Source organism: Sphaerodactylus townsendi, linkage group LG05 (assembly GCF_021028975.2).
Source record: "Sphaerodactylus townsendi isolate TG3544 linkage group LG05, MPM_Stown_v2.3, whole genome shotgun sequence".
Taxonomy (NCBI): domain Eukaryota; kingdom Metazoa; phylum Chordata; class Lepidosauria; order Squamata; family Sphaerodactylidae; genus Sphaerodactylus; species Sphaerodactylus townsendi.
In genome coordinates this window covers 26,049,524-26,072,468 of record NC_059429.1, presented here as the reverse complement: position 1 = coordinate 26,072,468, position 22,945 = coordinate 26,049,524, and the positions used below count along the sequence as shown (strand labels likewise).

The 22,945-nt window shown below is 45.2% G+C and overlaps 1 protein-coding gene across 2 annotated transcripts in view; it reads left to right on the top strand.

Annotated features, from left to right (window-relative positions):
- TNR (tenascin R) overlaps positions 1 to 22,945 on the top strand; it is a 550,455-nt gene that overhangs the window by 301,358 nt on the left and 226,152 nt on the right. For both annotated transcript variants that reach the window (XM_048497976.1, XM_048497975.1), the window contains exon 2: positions 6,028 to 6,129. The gene's annotated coding sequence lies outside the window, so the exon portion shown is untranslated. The remainder of the gene's footprint in view (positions 1 to 6,027; positions 6,130 to 22,945) is intronic.

The following is a 22,945-nucleotide window of genomic DNA, read 5'->3' as shown; positions in this document are numbered from 1 at the left end:
CCCCCCAACAACCAGTATAGTCAGTGTGTTTTTCTTGGTTCCACTGGTCTTTGCAACACTTTTGTGTGAGGTGTGAATTCCTTTTGCAATTCAATAACTTCCTTTATCTCAGAGGAACGGGAGCTGACAACCTCCCCAAATGAGATGTAGTTAGAAGGGATAATCATTCATGTAACTGTTGGGTTACTACTGTAATCTCTCTCCTACTTCCAGTGACCCTAAGCACACACTAAGCTTTGGCCAAGATTGGCTGTAGCCTTGACAAGTCCCTGGAACAAACATATAAGGAATACAGTGATGTTTCAGTGATTGCTAGGGTCAAAATAAGGTACCAGAAAATTGCTATCAGCAAAGGCAGAAAAATTCCCAAGAACAGCATTCAAAAGGGTGGATTTTCCTTTCTTGAATCAAGCTCTTCTCTCTCACTCTCTCCCCCATCCTCTCTGCTTTCCCATTCCCTTGAGTAAAATGCAAGTAATGACATCTGCTTTCCTTGCAAGGGGATTCTGCACATTCGTCCTTCAGTGTTTGCCAATCCCTTTGGGATCAAAGTGCAAAGTAGTTATCTTATTAGAAGTGTAACAGATCCCTTTCTATTTCTTGGCTTCTATAGGAACATGAAATCAAGCACAAGAGTCAGGGTGACTGACTGTTCCATTCTTAGTATTTTGGAGACGTTTATGCCATTTTCTTATATGTCATACAGCCTGTAATCAGGGTGCAGAAGTTACACATAAGAGAATTGATTTACAAATAGGCCAAACTTTTTACAGAGGCAGTGATGTGTAGTGGTTAAGAGCAGTGGGGTCTGATCTGAAGAACCAGGTTTGATTCCCCACGCCTACACATGAAGTAAATTCACTCTAATCCAACAGTTCACACTAGAACTGCAAAAATAAGCTGACCTGTTTTCCCTCTGTTTTGAGAGGGTGGTTTTTTTTTTCAAAATTACTACTGCAAATGTAGGAATTTTAGTTCTACTTAGAGCCAGCGTGGTGTAGTGGTTAGCAGGTGGATTCTAATCTGGAGAACCGGGTTTGATTCCCCACTCCTCCTCCTTCCCCACTCCTCCACTCCTCCACCTGAGGGGGAGAGGCTTATCTGGTGAACCAGATGCGTTTCCGCACTCCAACATTCCTGCTGGGTGACCTTAGGCTAGTCACAGTTCTTCAGAACTCTCTCAGCCTCACCTACCTCACAAGGTGTCTGAGAACTCTTATTTGGTGCAGTGACATCGAGTCCTAATGCAATCCCAGTAGTTACATCCAGTTAAAAAACTGAACTAATTTCCACTTAATTTTCCAATGCAAAGGATGTCACAGTAGAGAGGATGAAAGAGAAGCCACTTCATGGACTGATAGCCAATGGAGGTTTTCAGATGAATACCAGAAATTCAGACACTGTGTGTGATGGTGGTGGTCTTCTTCCAGTTTGCTCTGAAAGTTCTTCCAGGCCCACTCTCACTACCATTCAGCTGACCTCCATCGAGAAGTTCATTAACTAGTAAGCAAGTGTTTTCAGCCTCCAGGGCACAGCCCCTTCCAATCAAGAGGTGAGGTGAAATAGAACTCTTGACTTTTGAAGTTGTGGCTGTATGGCCCAGGTGTCAAACTCGGTGCCCTCCAGATGTTCATGAACTACAATTCCCATCAGCCCTTGCCAGTATAGCCAATGCTCATGTTGGGAGGGGCTGATGGGGATTATAGTTCATGAACATCTGGAGGGCACCGAGTTTGACTCTCCTGCTCTATGGTATTATTTTCTACTGGTGAGACTAGGAAACCCCTCTTCTACTACAAATGGCATTCATTTGTGTTCAGGGAACCACCTGTTCTTACATTTGGGCCTCAGTATAGGTACAGTATAAGCTGTTTAGGAACTGGCGGTAATAATGAGCATAATTGGTAATCCTGAGAGAAAGTGAGGACATATAATCAGGTGATGATGGTTGTAGGGTCGCCTGCTGTTGAGAGTCCATGTAATTGGGTTGAAACTTTTAAGGACTGTGCTGCTCAGATTGGTTTCAGACCAAATTTCAGACCAATAGAAGATGAAAACATCCCCATTTGATAGGCGATTAAAATTCTTATTATGGTGCTGGCACAAGGAAGTGACAACCCCGGAAGACAGTTAGTAGGCACCAGTAAGTTATATTAGATGCAGAGATTTTTATTCATTTACAGAAGCCTGCTGGTAAATAAAGAAGGGTGGGAGATTCTATTTTTACATAAAAAATGAAATGCATGGTTGAATGCAACTAAGCCCTGCTGTATTTTGATGTAAAGATTCAGTGTATTTCTCCCAGCCCCATTCTAATCACCTGCTTTCTTCACACATGAGTAGACGTACATATTTGAAGATCCCCTTGTCATATCTAGTTTGGCCTTTAATTTAATTAGCCCTAAAAATGGCTTGATTTTTTTTTCTACTGCAACTAATAACAGCTAGAAGGTAATTTTAAATTTAAAATGTCAAAGGATTTCTGAACTTCATTACTGGTCTGTGGCATCATGTCCAATATGACCATAAGTCTCTCTCCTTCTCTCCAAACTCATAAACTTTATTTTTTTGTTTAACTTTTACCTCGCTCTCCCCATCAAGGAGGGCTCAAAGCAGTTTTAATTTATAACAGTGCACACACAGTGACTTTTTCTACACAAGTCAATGAAAACTTTTGCAAAACATTTTCAATCCCCTCCCCCCTCCATTTGTTCACACTCACCCCCTTGAAATGATTCCTGGTCGCCATTTTGTGCCCGTTCTGATTTTTTTAAACTTCTCTGTGGATTTAATGCTTTAATGCTTCCAAGCTAAAATTGAGAATGTATTTAAAACATTTTCAGGCTGGAAATAAAATGTTCTGGGCCAAAAAGTTGCAGAACTCCTAGAAGGAAATGTTTTATTTCCTGCCTGAATATGTTTTAAAGTGTCTATGTGGAAACAGCCATTAAGTCTACATCACAGGTGTCAAACTTGCGGCCCTCCAGATGTTCATGAACTACAGTTCCCATCAGCCCTTGCCAGTATAGCCAATGCTCATGTTGGGAGGGACTGGTGGGAATTGTAGTTCATGAACATCTGGAGGGCCGCGAGTTTCACACCCCTGGTCTACATGATAGACATAACTTAATATCTGGGGGGAATGTGTATAGAAGTACTGCCTGTTGCCCTAGAACAGTGGAGCTGAACCAATGACACTCCAGATGTTCATGAACAATTCCCATTAGCCCCCAATGGGAATTGTAGTCCATGAACATCTGGAGTGCCATAGGTTTGCCACCACGGCCCTAGAATTTGCCCTATCCCAATCAGTCTCAGTCTGTAGTGCTGTCTGCCAGAGTATGCAAACAAAATGTTTGCCTTTAGCTACAAGGTGTAGCACCAGACAAAACAGAATATCAAGTGAGTAGAAACCACTGCATGTATATAGAAGAAAACCAAAATTGTCCCCATCCAAACCAGGAATGAAGCAATGTGATCAGAGGCGTAGCAAGGGGGGAAAGTGCCCGTGTACCAGTGGGTCGTCCACCCCTGTCCCACCCCGGAATGCCCCTGTCCCGCCCAGAACGCCCCCACCACACCACACGTGCCCGGTGCGTCATGTCCCCCCTGTCCCCTTGGAGCTACGCTTCTGAATGTGATTCATCAAACAATGTTTTTGAAAAACATACTTTTTTTCCCTCCAGGCAGTCAGCAACAGGGCCAAGAAACCTTGTCACCTGGCCAGAACAATGTTTGCTGTAACAAGGCATGGCTCTTTCAAAAGGTGGTAGCATGTTCCGAGAGCAATGGAGCTGGAAGCATCGCCTCCTTGCTGGAGTATATAAGGCCATGGTCCAGTCTTAGTCTTTCCTGGAACAGTTACCCTGCCTTCTAATAATCAATTTCAGGAATTAGAGAAGGCAGCTTAGCCAGAGGTGGGCAACAGCGGGATTCTCCACCAGTGCATACCATGATCCTTCTTTAGGAGATTAGATTTAGGAATAACGAAGACAAATACAGCTACAGGAAAGGGGTTTGTTCTGAAAATTGAAGAATACACGCACATGAATGTAAACATTGCAAGTATGCAGAGCCTAAGAAAATAAGGAGTGGAGGGACGGTTTCAGAGAGGCGATTGGTTCAGGGTGATTTGTTACCTATTCAGAAGTTCAAGGAGCCATAGAGAAAGGCATGGCCAGCGTGGGTGTCTGGAAGAAGGAAACCATCACACATAGGGTCAGTTTACATCCTATTGTTATAGGGGTGAAATGTATCCTGAAGGGGTGCTGATGAGCGTGCCTCATAAGAACAATGTGTTTGATGGGACTTTCAATGAGTGCTGCCTATTCCCAGGGACCTCTGAATGGTAGTCTTTGGTCCTAACAAAAAGAAACACTCAGCAGCTGGGTGTGAAACCAATTCTTTGGGAGATGGTTTCCAGGTGAGGGAAAATTTTGATGATCTTCTCTGTGCAGTCTGGGTACATTAGTAATAGTTTTATTCCAGGGGCAATTTCCAGGGGGAGAAGATGTCAACAGCCCTGATGAGATCAGTAGCTTCTGGCAGGAAACCCGTTGTTCTACAACTTGTATTCCATTAAGAATGTGGGAAGGAATGGCAAGGTTAGTGTCAGAGTCAGTCTTCCTAGATGCCAGCTGTCAACTGTCTGGACTCCATTTTGTTCCTGCTGGAGCCATTTTTGAGTTAAAGTTTTACTCTAAAAAATATGGAGGGGGATTACAGTTCTCATAATTGCCCATAAGGATCATGGGAGTATAATCTGACCACTAGCAGAGCCATTTATGAATTTTCTGTTCCAGTGATTCATTTCTCTTGGTAGTATATTGCGCCGTTCACCTGTGAATCTGACTAGTCTGTACCTTTTTATACAATCATGTGAACACATGTACAGTTGACATTTCCTGAATCAGATTCGTGGTCTTCCAAGGCCAGTATTGTTCATTCCGATTGGCACAGCCTCCCGAGTCTTTCCCATGACCTACTCTCTGAACCGTCTAACTCAGTGGTTCTCAACCTTCCTAATGCCGTGACCCTTTAATACAGTTCCTCATGTTGTGGTGACCCCCAACCCTAACATTTATCCATTTTACAGATGGAGAACACTGATGCATAGTGTCTTAGGCGACCCCTGTGAAAGGGTCGTTTGACCCCCAAATGAGTCACGACCCACAGGTTGAGAACCACTGATCTAACTGGAGATGCTGAGGGTTGAATTGTGGACCTTCTGTATGTAAAGCAGATGCCTCCCTATATTCAGTACCACATGATCCAGTCTAACCTATTGCCATTTTAGAGGCTTCCTTGCTACTTGACTAGTTTATATTCAGTACCTATCTTGTTGGTAGTACTTGGAATGAAGCTCTGCCTCACATCAGAGGCGTAGCTCCAAGGGGACAGGGTGTGTGTGATGCACTGAGCACGTGCCCCTGTGGGGGTGTGGTGAGGGTGTTCTGGGGGCGTGGTGGGATAGGGGTGTTCTGGGGCAGGGGTGGAGGACGCACCAGTGCACCAGGTGCTTTCTCCCCTTGCTACGCCTCTGCCTCACATCTCTGAAAGCCCATGTTCAGATCTTGCTGTAAGTTCCATTCATGATTTAATGGTCAGATGGAAATGTATTTTTTTAATGGTCTACTAAATTTCAGAGAGGGGATACACTGTGGTTTTAGTCATGGCCTTGCTGTGATATTCAGTGATTCTGAGTTTCTTTCAGTTGGATAGCTCTACTTCTAACTGCACCCACAGCCTTTTGACAGTGAAAGATTACAATGTTGATTTTTATATCTGGAGGCTCTTTCTGATTGTGGAAAAGTGTTACGGGAGGCAACTCAGGAACTGAATGTGCCATTTATGCTTCTCCCGCAAATGGTGGAGTGGGATCCATAGAAGATTTGAAAATCCTTCCAGCTGTTACAGAGAACTGAAAAACAAACAGATTAAAAAAACAACCCTTCTTCCAAAACACACAGTTTGTTCTCTTTTGAAAAAGGAGATTTCATCTTTGTGTTCCTCTTTTGCTCTCTCTAGGCAACTTCAGAGCGTTGACTTGATAAAGAGGCTGCTTGCTTTGGGGGACTGAATTGAGAAGCGGACCACAGAGGTGAACATCAAAACTACCAGTTTCAATAGGTACTGGACTTCCTTGATTTTGTTTCTCTCTTTTATTCTGTGTACGCCAAATTGCCCTTTGAGTTATGGGGGAAGGTGCAACAGTTGCGGAAAAAATGTTGTTTATCACACAGCAGTGCTTCTGCTGAATCTATCACAGTGTTGCCACGTTTTTTGCAAAGGCCCTGGTATGTTTTGGAACAGAGTACAAACATCAGCAGATGCATTCCATAGTTGCTTTCCCTGTGCTCTGTTTAACGTCTGCACTGCATGACCACGCAGGCCGTTACACCTTTCTCTAGACTTTTGTTATGGTTTATCAGTGCTAGAATTGCCAGTTCCAAGTTGAGACCTTCCTGGAGATTTGAGCGTAGAGCCTGAACAGGGTGGCGTTTGGGGAGGCGAGGAAGTTTAGTGGGACAAAATGCCAAAATGTCCTCTTGCGAAGCAGCCGTTGTCTCCCGGGGAATTGATCTCTGTAGTCTGTAATCAGCAGTGAATGGGGGAGAATGGTGCCCGGCGTAAAATGCCCCCCCACACACACACACACCCTGTGGCGCCTAACCTCCCAGTCCCCCCTCACTTACCTTAGTCCATCCGGCTGCAAAGAGCAGTGATTCTGAGTTGGATAGCTCTACTTCTAACTGCACACGCAGCCTTTTGACAGTGAAAGATTACAATGTTGACGAACTAAGGTAAGTGGGGGGGGGGCACGGAAGTGGGAAGGGGGAGGGGTGTGGGGCGATTTTCCGCCCCCCACATGATCCCATGGAGCACGCCCGGGGCACGGCACCCCCCATCCTCACCCCGTTGCAACTACATGACTGGTGATCAGTTGTAATTTCATGAGATCTCCAGGCCACACCTGGAAGTTGGCAGTCCGTATCTATCACCCAGGGCTGGTTCCCTGGTGAAGCCACCCAAATGACTGCATGAGGTGGCAGGCTGAGCATCGCCAGAAGGCTTAGGCGGGGTGAAATCAAACCCTAATCCCAGTCCTGGTGTCAGATTTGTTGGGATTAATTTCAGAACTGAACTCTGTGTTCTGTTGATATGAAAAAACAGCGCTAACCAATGTAGTTTTTAATAAGGTACCTGAGGATGCTGGTTGCTGCATGATTGGCAATAAAAACAGATTACTGTGCTTGCTCATGCCGGGAGGGGGCATATTTTATTCCTGCATTACCTGCTCTCTGATGGGCTTGCACAAATCATTTTTTTGAATTATTTACTAACCTAACTGAACATTTCCAGGGCTTCAAAAGATCATATAAAACACAGCATCATCCCAGAACCTCTTGCCATAACTCTTTGTGTGGTGAAAGAGAAACAAATTTGTGCTTCTTTTTCATTTCAGAGTTTTCCAGATGTTCTATATTTCTTTTGCTCCATTGTGAGATGCCCGCTGTGGGTATGATAAACGACTGAAATGGAGCAAAACTCCTCTAAGAATGAGTTATTTTGCTGGTAGGGTTTGCTCTTTTAAGACACCGTCTGCTTTCCAAAGAAACTTCTGTTTTTAATTTATTGCATAAAGAAGTTTCTGTGGTAGAACCCAAGGGGATGTAGCATTGCATGGCTTCATTAAACAAAGATGGTCAGGGGTCTGGGAAACAAGAGTTATGAGAGAAGGTTTAAGGAACAGAGTGTGTTCAGGCTGGAGAAGAACACTGAGGAGAGATATTATTGTGCTCATCAAAGGCAGTCACATGAAAGAAAGCACTGACTTGTCCTCGGTCGTTTCTACATGGTCAAAATATCCTGGGTTGAGCAAGAGAAATATCCCTATGCATCCGAGAATTCCACACGGTTCCCAGTACTAAAGCAGGCCTGCCCCGGTGTTTCCCTGCGATATTTTCTTTATACAGACAAATTGGCAATTCTTTTCAAATATCCCATGGTGACCCAGCTGCCGTGCAAACACTACGGGAGCAGAACCGGTTTATTTTTCCCGCTTTGCCGCTCTGGGTCGACCAATCAAGAGGGGACACACTTGCAGTATAAATACAAAAGACCCAGGCTCGTGAGGAACAAACTGGAGTATTACCTCCCGGTCCTAACTGGGCTCCTGGAAAGAAATGGGCAGCCATGCAGAAGGAGAACCCGGGATAAAATAGACCAGGATTATAAGAAACCAGTGGTACACAGGTATAATTCTGCCATGCAGAAACAATCCTCTACTGCTCTAGAGGACAAGGTCCTCTAAAGAACAAGGCTAGATCCAATGGGCTTCATTTGCAGATAAGAATAGGTTGTGTTGAGAGACACTTTCTAATGGTCAAAGTAGTTTAATGATGGACCGAGTTAACTGGGGTTCAGGTGAGCTCTCTCTGGCTGAGGGTTCTTGAGCAGATGAAGGACAGCTATCTGTCAGAGGTGCTAGATCCTGCATTAAGCAGGGGGTTAGACTAGATTGATCCGTAGATCCCTTTCCACTTTCAGGACACCATAAATCCATGCTCATGTATGAATTGCCAATTGTCTGAACATCTCCTTACTATCAGCTCTGTCAGGGACATGGTTACATCTGGTATCTGTGATTTGGTGCTGGCTGGTGTGTTTGCTGGACCAGAAAGAGATATGGTGGCTGCAATAGACAAAGTAAGGAATATAGGGTATTGGAGAATATAGGGTATTGGAGAATATAGGGTATTGGAGAATATAGGGTATTGGAGAACTAAAGATCAAGGAGCCTCACTTCAGGATCCCTTAATTTAAGTTTCACCCTGAAGTAAATGTAAAAATGTTTCTGCGGTTAATGGTGCAGTTGTCAGTTATGGGTTTTCCAGGCAGAGTGGCCGCAGTCTGGTAGTTTCTTCTCCCACATCTATGGCTGGTATTTTCAGAGGCATGTGTAATGCTGTTGCTAAGGCCCCTTCCGCACACGCAAAATAATGCATTTTCAAACCACCTTCACAACTGTTTGCAAGTGGATTTTGCTATTCTGCACAGCTTCAAAGAGCACTGAAAGCAGTTTGAAAGTGCATTATTCTGCATGTGCGGAATGTGCCTAAGAATAAAAGCAGTGAGTCCAGTTCAAATCTCTGCTTGCCCATGAACCATCAAAGTAAGCCTCAACTTTAGCCCACTATATGAAGATAATGTGCACTGAACTTAAAAGAGAGCTGTATGGATACTGAAATGTGAAGTACTTCAGAATATGCTATATTGAAACTCAGTGGGCTTTTCTTCACAGTTCATTTAAAACATTTTGAGGCAGGAAATAAAACTTCTTCTCAGTGAAGTTCTGCATTGTTTTTAACACCCCCCCCCCCAACGTTTTATTCCTAGCATCAAAATTTTTTAAAAGAATCTCAGACGTACAAGGTGTTAGAGATCCATAGTACTCAGAGTAATCAAGTTTCAACAGAATTGTAAGGAAACAGAGTCCAAATAGAGGACACCAGGAAGAAGCGGAACAAGCAGCACAGACTTTCTTAGAAGCAGTTAAGGAAGAATTGGTGTCTGCAAGTTCTTCAAACAATCTCGAATTGTTCCCAGCATCACAAGTATTTATTATTAGTTAGACTTCATGGGCGGAGTCAGAGTCCTAAACTTTCAATATTATTAAACCCTTTTTTGAACTGCTACTCATTCGTCTGTGGGTCTTACATTCTGTTCTGGCCATAGGCAGAGCTACAACGGGGGGGTGGGGGGTGGGATGTTCTTTCCAAATGTCACAGGATACAATATGCATGCACACAGTGTATTTACAGTGCATGTTTAGATTGTTATGTATGTGTGTGTGAATTACATTTTAGCACTTTCAGTTCAAACATAAGCAAACTGTGTGCCTGATTATCCACAAATAGTTCCCAGGCAAGAAAACAATCAATTATATGTGAGAGGCTTGAGCTGCTGCCAGAATTCTTCATGCAGAAATTTCAGGTGGAAATAAACAAGGACTTTGATGCTGCCCAAAAGTACCATCATGTTTCTGCTGATGTCCTCACAGAGGCGTATGGGGGAAAAATGGCGCCTGGAGACAGCCATTCTCTGGGTGCCCCCCCTGCGCCTGGCCCACACCCCCGAGTCCCACCCCCAGGCCTTGCCCCCCCCTTCCAGCTCCCAGCTCCCAGCTCCCAGCTCCCAACCGGCAGCTGACAGTCCCTTCTGCCCTCCCCAGAGGGGAGGTGTCCTCAGGCTTCCTTGGCCCCACCCATGTTGATGATGACATGGGCGGGGCCAAGAGCACCGAAAGACGACGAGGCTGCAGGACTTCCTGCTGCCTTGCCATCTTCCTGGTCACGTGGGGGGGGTCGATTTTGTGTCCCCCATGTAACCAGATTAGTGGTGTGTCCCCCATGTAACCAGATTAGTGGACAGAGAGTAACCCCCATCCCTGGGCAGATATGCCACTGTGTTCTCACTGTATTTCTTCCAGGACTATGTCCTCTAGGACTATGATGTTTAACCAGTTATAGCATGAGCTGTGGACTCAATTTTAGGGCAAAATTGTATGTAGTATTGGAGATCTGTGATTAGATTCCCCAATAAGTATTTTAGCTGCAAAAAACACCCATGAAGAGGCTTAGGACACATCAGGGCTGTGACACTATGTGAAGCGGGAGGGGTTAGTGCTTTCCTCCCAGTCCATTTTATCAATCCGAAATCACTCTTGGACACTTTTAATCTGCAGTAGGAGGTGGGAGGGATAGGATGAGTTTCTATTCAAAGTACATGGTATGGAAATCAATGTAATGATATCAGAAATTCACCTGAAGCTACAGGTTGGCACACCGTTTATACAAATGTCAATTGCCTTCAGGCTATCATAGAAACCCAACAGTGGAAAGATCTGGAGATGAGTGGATTCCTCCTGTTCAGTTACATTAAATTTTTCAAAGAAGTCCATTCCACCTCTCAGCTGGAAACAGGTGACCCAGCAGCCTTTGATATCAACTAAATTCTTGAGCTGTGAGACTCAGGGCCCCTCTCCTTCCAACAGTGCAGAAGAAGAAGTGAAGGTGCTGCTACTGCTGCTGCTGCTGCATTTTCCTCCTCTGTTCCTTCACCCTCATTCATTCCTGTTGCTTGGCTAATTTTCAGCCACTAAGAGTGTAGTAGATGATGGATGTACTGTGCTGCCAGCAGCTTGCAAGGCTGTAGTGTTGGGTGCTGAAAGGTAGACTCAGTTTAGAAGCTGGATCCCACTTCAGAAAAAAAACAGTGTTGTAGGGTAGGGAGTCCCCAAAGTATGGCCTGCGGGCAGCCTCCAGCCTGCAAAATGATTCAATCTGGCACATTGCCTCCTCACCTTTCTCTCCTCCTTCTCTCCTGTCTCTGCCACAGCACAATCTGTGTCAGAGAGAAGCCTGTTCAATGCTTGGCTCGCCCTTGCATTGAATGCTGTGCTTGGCCTGCATTTTAAAGCTAGACCCACCTAGCCTGAGCCCAGTGTTGAACTGTGGACTTGGCCTGGCTGGGCCCAGCTCTATACTGTTGGCTTCACCTCTGAAGTCCACCTGACTGCAGAGGCAGAGCCCACAGTATAAAGCCGGACCCAGCCAGGCTTAGCCAGCAGTGCAGTTCTGGGCTTGGCTGGGCTGTATCCAGCTTTAAACTGAGGGCTTCAGAGATGGAGCCTTCAGTTTAAAGCTAGACCCAGCCAGGCCAAGTCCAGTTTTTAACTGCACGTGGGGTCCAACATTGAACTATGAACTCTGCCCCCAAATTCCACATGGATTTTGGAGGCAGCACCAATGGTATGAAACCACAGGTGTAGCTCCAAGGGGGCGGGGGGTGCATGACACACCGGACGTGCACCCTGCGGGGCCATGGTGGGGGTGTGGCGTGGCGTGGGCATGGCAGGGGTGGAGGACACACCAGTGCGCCGGGTGCTTTTTCCCCTCGCTTCGTCCCTGCATGAAACTAGACCTGACCTGGCTGAGCCAGCAGTTCAACACTCGGCCTTCAGATGTTTGTAAAAGACACGATGTGGCCCTTGCACTGAAAAATTTGGAGATCCCATTGTAGGGAAAAGCATAGGTGTAGATTCTCTCATACCTTTTGGAAGCCATCCTGTTGGCTTATGGCAGAATCAGGAGATGCAACCTGTTCAATAACAAGACTCCATATTCAGTTTATTATAAAACAGCATCAGGAATAACTATTTAGGCTTCCATTGCCAGAACTAAGCATAGCCAATATTCTAGTCACCATTTTATCCCATGTCACTCCCTACGTGATGTCACCCATCCCTGACTAGTTCCAAAGGGGGGATGGCACCCTCCAGTCCCACAGTCTGTTGGAAGAAGAAACCACCTTCCCCCACTAGGGTCAAAACAACCTACATTCCACACTACTGACAGAGCTACAACCTACATTCCACACTACTGACAGAGCTACAACCTACATTCCACACTACTGACAGAGCTACTACAGCAAGTGTCTAATGAGCTGATAACGATTCTGAAAAAAAAATCATAGCGGTGTATCTGAAGCAGAGCAGGGAGGGGGAATGAACAAGAAAGGTTGCCATATCCCAACCTGGAGTTAAAAGATGGTAGGATCAAAAAGGGGCTGATCATGGCAATTGGTTCGTCCAGGGCATGCAGCTTTAAGCTGGGATCCCCCCCCTTCCCCCTCTCCTTTAAACACTTTTTAATTACACTGTAAAAATAACCGTGAATCCCATGAGATGTCCCACTCTTTGCCAAGCTCCAAATTACAGCTCAACACTGTGCACTCACAAAATCCCAAATAAGATCTTAATTTATTTCTGTGAAGCAGTAACACACAAACACACACACACAAGTTTTTAAAGGGAAATCTGGCCTTCTCCAGCATCCTTGGTAGTAATTGAGTTTTTAGAACTCAGCACTGCAACCAGGAGACCATAGAAACCAATCTGGAACTGCATTTTGATCTGTTTTGAATTCTGATACGAAAAGAAGGATTGGCGCATGTAGTATAATGCTCTGATGCCAACGTTCCTTCTCTTAGGATCAGTCATCTCATCCCACAGTCAAATCTGATTAGCCCTCATGCTTGATGAAAACATCTTAAAATACTACCTGCACAGCAGGACAGAAAGTTCTAGCAGTAATGTTTATGTGAACAGCCCTGAACAGAAATGAAACAAGGCGCAGACTAAAGTTTCTTCAGAGACATTTTATCCCTTCCCTGCAACGCTGGCTGACCAGCAGGTCAAAAATCATTTTTTAGAATAATACCTGCTGATCATCGTAGTTGGTGCTGCAGAGCCCGGGGAAGAACACAGAGATGGAAGACGATTAAATTTTGCAGTGATAAAATGTAGCTGTTATTTATTTGCTTATAAAACAAAGTTATGAGTCACCCTTTCCAATTAAAAAGTGCTCGCCGTACACAAATATCACAAAACTTGTAAAAAGCATAATTAGAACCGAGGCCTAAAAACAGTCACAAAGTTACGGCACATAAAAAGAGCAACATAAAACAATGCCAGTTATAAAAATGTAAAGGCCAGCAGCTGCTTGAGATAAGAGGAAACTACTCAACTGGCGCAGGTGTTTACCTGCATCCCTACATCAAGTCTGGGACCTTTCCAGGTATCATGTTGTCTGGGAAAGCCAACACCTTGCAGGGAGTGGATTTGCTGTTGCTAGATAAAGTCTAATCTGTTGGGATTTTCACCTCTTAGAATAGCAGAGTGCTCAAGGGCACATACATGCCTTAGAGCATCACCTGTTTAACCATTACACATGGAGCCTCTTTATCTTTGTAAAACTGATGTGCTTCCTTCGTGTCAAGGAACTTCATACTGGACAGGATAGGGTAGAGAGAAGTTTTTTAATCTAGTCTAATTAACCCAGATGGATAGAGATGCGGGATGCATATCCTGCCCTCCGGGTGCCAGGATGCAGGGGGTGAAAGGGATGTGTGGAGAGAAGGTGTGAAAACGGAAGGAAGAGAGCCGCAGTCTACACATTGAAGGGATAGAAAATGGAGCAGGCGAAAGGACGGATGTTCAGTGTACTGACTAGTCTGTCTCTCCGACTCCCTTGTTGTCCCTCTCTGAAGTCTGGGGTTAAGAAGAAGAAGAAGAGAAAAAGTGTTTTGGATTTATACCCCCCCCCCTCCTGTAAGGAGACTCAAGGTGGCTTACAAGCTCCTTTCCCTTCCTCTCCCCACAACGGACACTTTGTGAGGTAGGGCTGAGAGAGTTCTGAAGAACTGTGACAAGGTCACCCAGCAGGAATGTAGGAGTGCGGAAATGCATCTAGTGAAGTCCTTCACTTCCAATTGAACTTGGTCCAATGGTTTTCTTCCCCTCCTGGATATCAGGTGCCTGACCTATGTTTCTGCAACTTAGATGGTGGGCTACTGGAACACACTTTTGCATGGACTTGCCCTCAGTTCAGTGTCTCAGATTTTCAACTGGTACAAATCACAGCCATGGCTGCTGAGAGAGTAGGACTGAGTAGCAAAAAAAAAAGTAGTCGGTCAGACTCTAGCAGTGGGGGCTTTACTAGTGTGACCAGACATCCCGCTTTTGGCAGGACAGCCCCGCTTTTAACCAATTTGTCCCACGTCCCACGGGGTTTTTTAAATGTCCCGATTTTTGGAAGGCTGTTGCACTGCCTACTGGGGAGCTCCCCTTTTCCTGCCCTGTCACAGGGCGGGAAACCGGGGAGCGCCCCAGAAGGCAGTGTGCTCCTGCGGCGCATGCGCGCTCATGCGTCCCGCTTTAAAAAGGTGAAAATCTGGTCACCTTAGGCTTTACTCAAGGTTTTACCAGGAGTCTGAAAGCAGTCCTTGCTTCTGATAATCACATCAACCAAGCCAGTACTGGAGCAAGACAAAACCAGCTGCCAGGACACACTACAATCCTTGCCAGGATGCAGCCTTCTAATGAGGTTGTTATTTCCAGCAGTCTGTGATTTCCCTCTTCTTTTAGTCCCACTCAGCCGCATAGTTTTGTCTGCACAACCAGTGGCTGTTCTGCATCCTGATTTTTTTTGTGTGCTCGATCGTTAAGTGCTGAGATTGGCTTGGTTCCAAACGCCCTGCACCTCCTATCTACACAATATCACTAGTGCCATTAGTAAAACAAGAAACAGTTGTGGGCAGGGGAGGGAGAGTGGAGGGAGGAGGGAAGCAGGAAGGAACGGGACGTGGATTCTTCCTTCGAATTTAAAGGGGGCATCACATTGCTCTGAGAATGAAATGTGGAAAAAGGATTTTGCGTGCAAACAGATGCCAAGTCTCAAACGGCTTTAGAAGAAATCACCATACAAACACTCGGAGGAAATCCAGGAAAACCACAAGGAAAGCCCAAACTTACTCTTGCTAGGATGCAAACATTTGACAACTTTCTACAGCACCATAACGGGCAGATCTTGCCAAGGGGCAGTGGTGTAAGTGTGTGATAACAAAAAGAAAAACAGAAACCTTTCCTTGTCTTTCCTTCATTTCTCTGACTCCCCATAATTGATCAGAGTATTAAAAGGATGCTTCCCCTGCCTTTACGCTTTACATACATAATAATAGAGTGTTAATCTACCTTAGTGCTAATAAATGAGGAACAGATGCTAGAATGTCTTCCAGCTTCCATTTCAAATGGTATAACCTTGGCCAGGATATTCTAGTTCGTTTCATTTTGGGCCCAAGAATGCCCACAGTCGTCTCATTTTGAGATTCCTAGTTGTATTTTTGATGAGCTAACTGTCACAAATGGACCCGTGGACATGCAAATTATTTTATTATTACAGATGCAGCCAGCCAAGTGATTTGTTTTGCTTTGATATTTGGTTTGGATCAGGGCCCTATGGAGGACTCAAACGAGATCTTTGTCGGGGGGCCCACAATGACTCCCAGCAGCCCAGATTGCAAGCCACACATTGGGCACCTCCATTGGTTTTGTATTTGTCACCAGACTCTGGCCCCTTCCGCACAGCACAGGGAGAGCAGCTTGCAGGCAAGATAAAGTAACCAGCTCTCCTGTTTTCCTGTTTGCATGGCTTCACGCAGGCAGCAACCGAAGCCTGGATCTTGACACATGCCTTCGCACGGAGGCGCGGGGCTTTTTTTTCTGCATAGCTATGCAGGCATGGTGCCGCCTTTGAACCCACGTGGCTATGCAGCCGCGAGCCAAGGACTGCTAAAAACCAGGAAGCACGGCTGAGGAAAGAGCTTCCAGGGGCAGCTGTTCGCTCAACTGCGGCTGCAATCCGCATTAAACTAACGAATCACTGATAGCGCGATTCTTGAATAACCAAGAGGGGGGAAACGTGGATTCATGTTAGGAACGGGATCCGTGCAAACCCCCCCAACAGGTTTTATCCCATGGTTAACTTGGGTTAATTGGCCCATACAGAAAGGGCCTCTGTTAAAGATGGTAGTACTTACCTTTATCTTCCTCATGCTCGGTGCCATTTGAAGTCTTCAGAGCTGTTTCCCCCTTCGTTGCCTTCATTTAGGTGGTTCTTCTTAGCAGTAGCAATATATGTCAGAGGAGGGACATACAGTACACAGTTCTGTTGTCTTTCAAAAAGTTTTACAAATTATGCCTTGTTTAGTGTACTGATCCATTTTGAAACCGGTGTGCATGCAGCTTGTTGGAGGATTATGATTTGCTTAGATGTCAAGATGTCAGGGTTTTTTTGCGAATCTAAGACTTTAGTTTGTAAGCTGCTTTGAACTTGACGTAGTGGCATAGAACTGTTTATATAAATACATATATTTATTTATTTATGTTAATCTATTATTGGACTTACTAGCAGTAAAGCCCGTTATACAAATACAACAGGCTCTAGAAAACCAATGTGTGGCTGCGATAACATTACCCAGCGAGGGGGTCAACCCCTCCTTGTTTTCCTCCCACCTTGGCCCCTTGTCACCAGCTCCCTCCTCATCCTCTACTCAAACACCTGCATTGGCATGCAAGGGTTAATGGCGCTCACTGGCATGCAAGGGTTAATGGCGCTCACTGAAGGGGGCAATTGCTCCTGCCTTTCCTCCTCCCTTGGCCCCATGTGACCAGCTCCTTCCTCCCTCTCCTCCTGTTCCCTGACACTCGCTCCACTTGGCGGATGCCTGAATCACTATGCAAAAGTTAACAGTGCAATTATGGTTACCAGAAACCACAACTCTTCCACAAGGAGCAGCTGATACCTGTGCCAGCTCCTCTTCAGGTAGCTGCAGACTGTACAGTGACTGTAATTGGGGGAGAAGGGCGGGCATGCAAGGGAGTAACTGCCACATTCCACTGTTTGTGGTGTTTTTTTACCCATTCTCTGTAACCGCTGCCCCCAAATCACATGTGTGTGGCGATTGGCTGGAAGTGAGTCATGCATGGCAACTGACTGGAAGGGAATTGTTGCCACCATGGCTATTTTATATAGGATATGCCACCCTTCTGCTTACAGGCTCAGGGCGACTTCCAGTCCTTCTATAATAAATACACCACAGTAAAAATAGAATATAAATAAGATTTACACTTTTGACTTTAATATCTAATCTAAAATTACGACAACACAATCACAGAATTGTATATCTAATTAGGAGGAAACGTTGGGTGGTAAAAATGGGGGGGGGGAATCTACAAAGGACCATCAGTGTATTCCGGAGGGCAGGGTGCCATCTGATTATCTATAGTGAACCAGATCATCTTTTGTACATGATCCTTAAGGCAGCAGCAGAAGTATGTATAAAATGAATATGCTGAGGAATGGCTGAAATGGGTATAGATGTGGGTAGTGGTGGGATCCAAACATTTTAGTAACAGGTTCCCATGGTGGTGGAATTCAAACAGTGGCGTAGCGCCAATGGGGCTGGGCGGGGCACGATGGGGGCGTGGCCGGGCATTCCAGGGGCGGGGCATTCATAATTTCTCTGTTACTGTAAAAAACTCTTACTGTAAAAAAAAAGTTCCTAATTTCCAGCTGGTGTCTTTCTGTCCATAATTTAAACTCAGTATAGCAAGTCCTATCGTCTACTGCCAACAGAAACAACTACTTCTCCTCTAATTGACTGCCTGTCAAATACTTTCAAATACTTGATTTTGTTTCTAGAAATCAAAAGAAGGTTACTTTCCTTAAACAAGGAACTTTACCATATTTCTAAACCATGTTTTTAAAACAGCCCAACCTTAGGGGAGAATTATCCCGTTTTTTCTCACTGTATGCAGCTAACCAGTTTCGTACATAGGGAAACAACAGGACTTTATGATTTTTTGGGACCTAATGGAATTTCTAACTTAGGAAGAATCAGGACCCAATGCTAATAACACCCCTCGGCATTTTACACAAATAATTAGTAACCCACTCTCGGGAACTGGTGAGAACCTGCTGGATACCACCTCTGGATGTGGGAGTTCTTGGTATCTTCACAATTGCTAATTACTCTATGAACCCTGAAGTTATTGTTTCCAGTCAGACAGGGTTATGACATGGGTGTTGCAGACAAGGGAAACCATTGTCATGCAGGGGTGGCTGCTATAGTCACAGAAATAATGAGAGGAGTAGGATGGCAATGGCAGTGCAGTTGAGAGCTGGCAATGTTTAAAAGCATGAGGTGGTAACATGGAGATGTGCAGGTGTTTCACTTTGCTTTGGAAAAGGAGTTGGCACGAATGCAGCGCAGATGATTATAAAGGAGCTGGTCCCAGGGATCATAAAATTAGCAATGGAGATCAGGGTGAGGATAATCGAAGTATAATGGAGATAATTATGGACATAATGGAAGGGAAGATAATGGGGGGTTACAGCGAAGGTATTAACAATGAAGGTGAGGGCTTTATTAATATGGAAAGAAGACCAAAAGGGGCTGGTATAAAAAGAAGATGATGGGGCATAGATTCCCATGCATCAGAGTAACAATGGAGGAAGGGACAGATCTGAGAACAGAAACATTATAAATTTTCAATAGAGACAGAGTTACAAATACGAACGCTGGAATGGAGATGGTGGTACTGGTATGCAAAAATGGAAATGAAAACCCCTGGCTTGTAATGGGACAGCCACAGAGATTAGGGTTAACCCCCCCCCTTCCCCTTCCCCAAAATGAAGTGAAAAAGACGTAGATATGAATTTGCGAGAAAGAGGAAGATAGCAAAAGATGGTAATAGGTATAATTAAGGTGGTAAGAGAGTAGTGATAAAGATAATGGGATTGTAATTGTGGCGAGGTGATGATTGCAAAGGAGGAGGTGAGGATAACCACACGGGAGATGATAAGGAAGATAATGGATCGTGAGGCAGTTGTTGTTAAAGGTAATGAAGTCGGGATGCAGCAAGGTAATGGAGTTCTAATGAGGTGATGACGGCCATGTTAGGAAAAACGGTTCTTCTGATAAAAGGCCTGAGAGCCCCATAATGCACGCAAGTATCCGAATTATAACACTCGCAATGACAGCTGGAGGTAAAAATGACTTACGGCAACAGTGAATGCCTGTGTGGAGATGTAGTGTCGCCACGTGGGGATGGGTCGGTTCACGTGTCAGCAGGTGCAGGCAGAAGAGTCAGCGCAGAGCTTTCCAAACCTCTGACGACTGATGCGTGCTTCTTGCCGACAAAATTGGCATTGTTGAGAGGACTGCCAGACGCCAGTTCCGAGTTCCCTTGACCGGGAAGAGGCGAAGCCAAAGCAGAGCCTATTGTAGAAACAGTGGCTGGGGTCCTAATTACTGTTGAGGAAATTGTGGATCTTGGCCTCATTTCTGTCCCCCTCCAGATTTTTGGAAACTAGATTCCAGAGGTCTAGATTCCAGAAACTAGATTCCATAAGGATTAAGAGCCATATGGGTTGGGGAGCGTCATATCTAGGAAAGCATGGAGGACAGTGTTCTGGACTGATACACACAGCTTTTGTGACAATGATCGCAGCTTCGGCTAGGAAATTAGCTGTCCACGATGTAGGACTCTCTACAGCATGCAAATTCCTGCTCTCTGTACCCTGATGCCCCCAAAACATGCCTGTTATCCTCATCTAGCTCATCAGAAGAGGAAAATCACCGCAGACCTTCTTCTCATGGTGCCTCAGGTGGACCAACATGAAAGGCCAAAAAGAGGTCCATCTAGAAGATTTAGGAACCTATTTTTGCAGGGTCAGCAGGGGCTGCAAGAGTGGAAAGGGAGGTGGGAGAGATTTATATCCTTTCCAGAGGACTTGGCTCTCAGCGGGCAGCCACATCTGCAGGTGGTTTCACATATAATTAATTTCTTACAAACCTCAGAGCTCTCTGCCACATAATTCAATAGAGAAAAGATTGTCACTTGGTGGGCTGCAACAGAGGGCTAGACGACCCACTAGGGAGCACAAAGATACTGGGACACTACTATAAGACAGAGCCTGTAAGTCTGCTAAGCCAAGCATAAAGAACCTGGGTGATGGAAGACTCCATCGTGCTCAGAAGTGAAGCCTTAAACTCTCAGGGGGACTGGTGAGATGTCTCTGTGGGACAGGAAGGGAGGCTCCTTTGCCCTCCTTTCCTGCCAGCCTGCAAATGGAGAAGCTGGTTCTCATATGAATATTTGACAAATTGAGGCAGTAGAAATACTTAGCCTGGATTCTACCAGGTCTCCCAGCTACATCCTTTTTCTGGCACAGAATCATAGTGCAGAGCAAACAGTGAATTATTGCAGTCTGAGATTATAAAATGGGCAATGGCTAAATTGCCTATCGCTCAAAAAGAAATGATTGGTGATTCTGCCCAATGCAGGCTGCTGACCGGCAGTGCATGCTGGGAGTTGCAGTCCTGACACTTACAATGACTGGGACCATTGGCCTCCAAGGTGTTGGGCAGGAGTCTTTTCTTGTGGAGATGCTGGGGATTGAACGTGATACTTTCTACGTGCAAAGCAGCTGCCCTGCCATTAAACCACAGCCGCTCCCTTGTTGAACTCCCTATCCAAGTTCCATGTGTAATTTATAATGACCATACACTGAGGCATTTTTTTGTTTTGTTTTGACCATCAAGTCATAGCTGACTCATGGGCCCCTTCCGCACACTCAAAATAATACGTTTTCAAACCACTTTCACAACTGTTTGCAAGTGAATTTTGCCATTCCGCACAGCTTCAAAGATCACTGAAAGCAGTTTGAAAGTGCATTATTCTGCATGTGCGGAATGAGCCATGGTGACCTCATGGGGTTTTCAAGACAGAAGACATTTGGAGGTGGTTTGCCACATCACGACCTTGGTATTCCATGTAGGTCTCCCATCCAAATACTAGCCAGGGTCAGGGTTGTCAGCGTGTGACTGGCCCAAAGTCACCTAGCAGTTTCCACTGCACAAATGGGGGTTTCAGTCTGGCAGGTCCTAGTCCAACACTTTAACCACTACGCTATGCTGGCTCTCATTCTGAGGCATACAATGCTTTAAAGAAACCAGTAGAGATGTTAGATTGGACAAATTTCTCAGTTTAATTATTGAAGGCTTCAAAATTCAACTATAGCTTTTGGAGAAGAGGAACTGCATAGAAGCAGAAATAACTCTCTAACCACTTAGTCCACTGTTCTTTTCCTGCTCAAAAACACGATCTCTACTTTTTATGTTGGAAAAGGTATGGGTGGATTGCCAGAACCCAGCATGGGCCCTCACCATATGTTTATGTCCAGGGAAGGCTGGGAGAATGTGTTACCTGATGGATGTGTTTTCCTTTCCTTTGCTTTGCCTTAGGCTCCACTTATTGTATAGAGCAATAGTTTCTTTTCCCTGAGTCAAGCAGCACTTGGCTTCTTTTTGGACTCTGACCTTTTGAGATGTAGCACGGCCTGGGAAAGGGAAACTGTTTTACTTGATGGGGTGCTGTGGGAGGAGGCAAAGAGAAGGGTTTTAGCTAGTGGCAGGGATGTTTGAATTTCACTTACAGCAATCCATGAGTGCAGCCCGTTTGTTATTCTGATACAATAAACCAATTTCAGTTGAACCCTAGTCTGTGTCAGGCCTGCCCCATTCTCGGCCTGGCATCTCGAGCGGCCACAGATCACAGATGGCTCTGCCGTTATCATCGCCCGAGGCTAAGGAGGCCTCCCCAGCTTGCGTGTAACTAGGGAACAGAGCTTGAATGTTCATTCTTGCATGCTTGCATGTAACTAGGGAAGAGAGTTTGAACATTCATTCTTATCTGCCTTTCTCTGAGGGAGTGAGCAGTCTGTCCCAAACAATGCCTCTGATCATCCTTTTAAATGCTGATATTATGGGAATGCGAGGGTGGGGGGATTATGGGTTGAGCCTCTCTGTAACTTACAGGTATATACCAAGGCCAGAGAGCCAAACTTTAGTTTTAGCTGTGAGGCCAGAACTCACGTCCGGCCTGCGCAGCTGTTTTGAGAAAAGATAGGTTAGAAATAAACTCCCAAAAAAGCATCAGACATCTGACATCAGAAACAAACAGACAGTTTTTACTTAACAGAATATAGAAAATGACAGAATGTGAACTCTCCCAAGGGAGAGGCACGCCTTGGGTGCTCTCAAAAGAGAGACACCCCCCCCCCTTCTGGGTGCTCTCAAAAGAGCGGCACACCCACCATACGAAAGACCTTAGTCTTTATAGATACAAAGAATACATACGTCACAGTTCATCCCTATACCCACGTACATAATCCATACCCCTTTCATGTGCTATAAGCATGAACCTTAAAATCCCATTGGACAGTTCTGTCTCCTTGTCACATTAAGACAGCCTCTATCCTATGTGTCACAAATGCTGCATGCTCTTAGCTCACGTCCTTCTGCCCATATGCAAATGGCTGCAATAAAACTAACGTCTGTCTTTTCTGTTTTCAAGAATAGCCTGATTTCTTGCTTTTCTAAGTTTGCTCCTGAAGAGAGAGATACCTCTTCAGGGTATGCAGGTTTGACATTCTTTAGGATCATAAAACTTCCCTTTTTCCAGTTTGAAATGATTTTA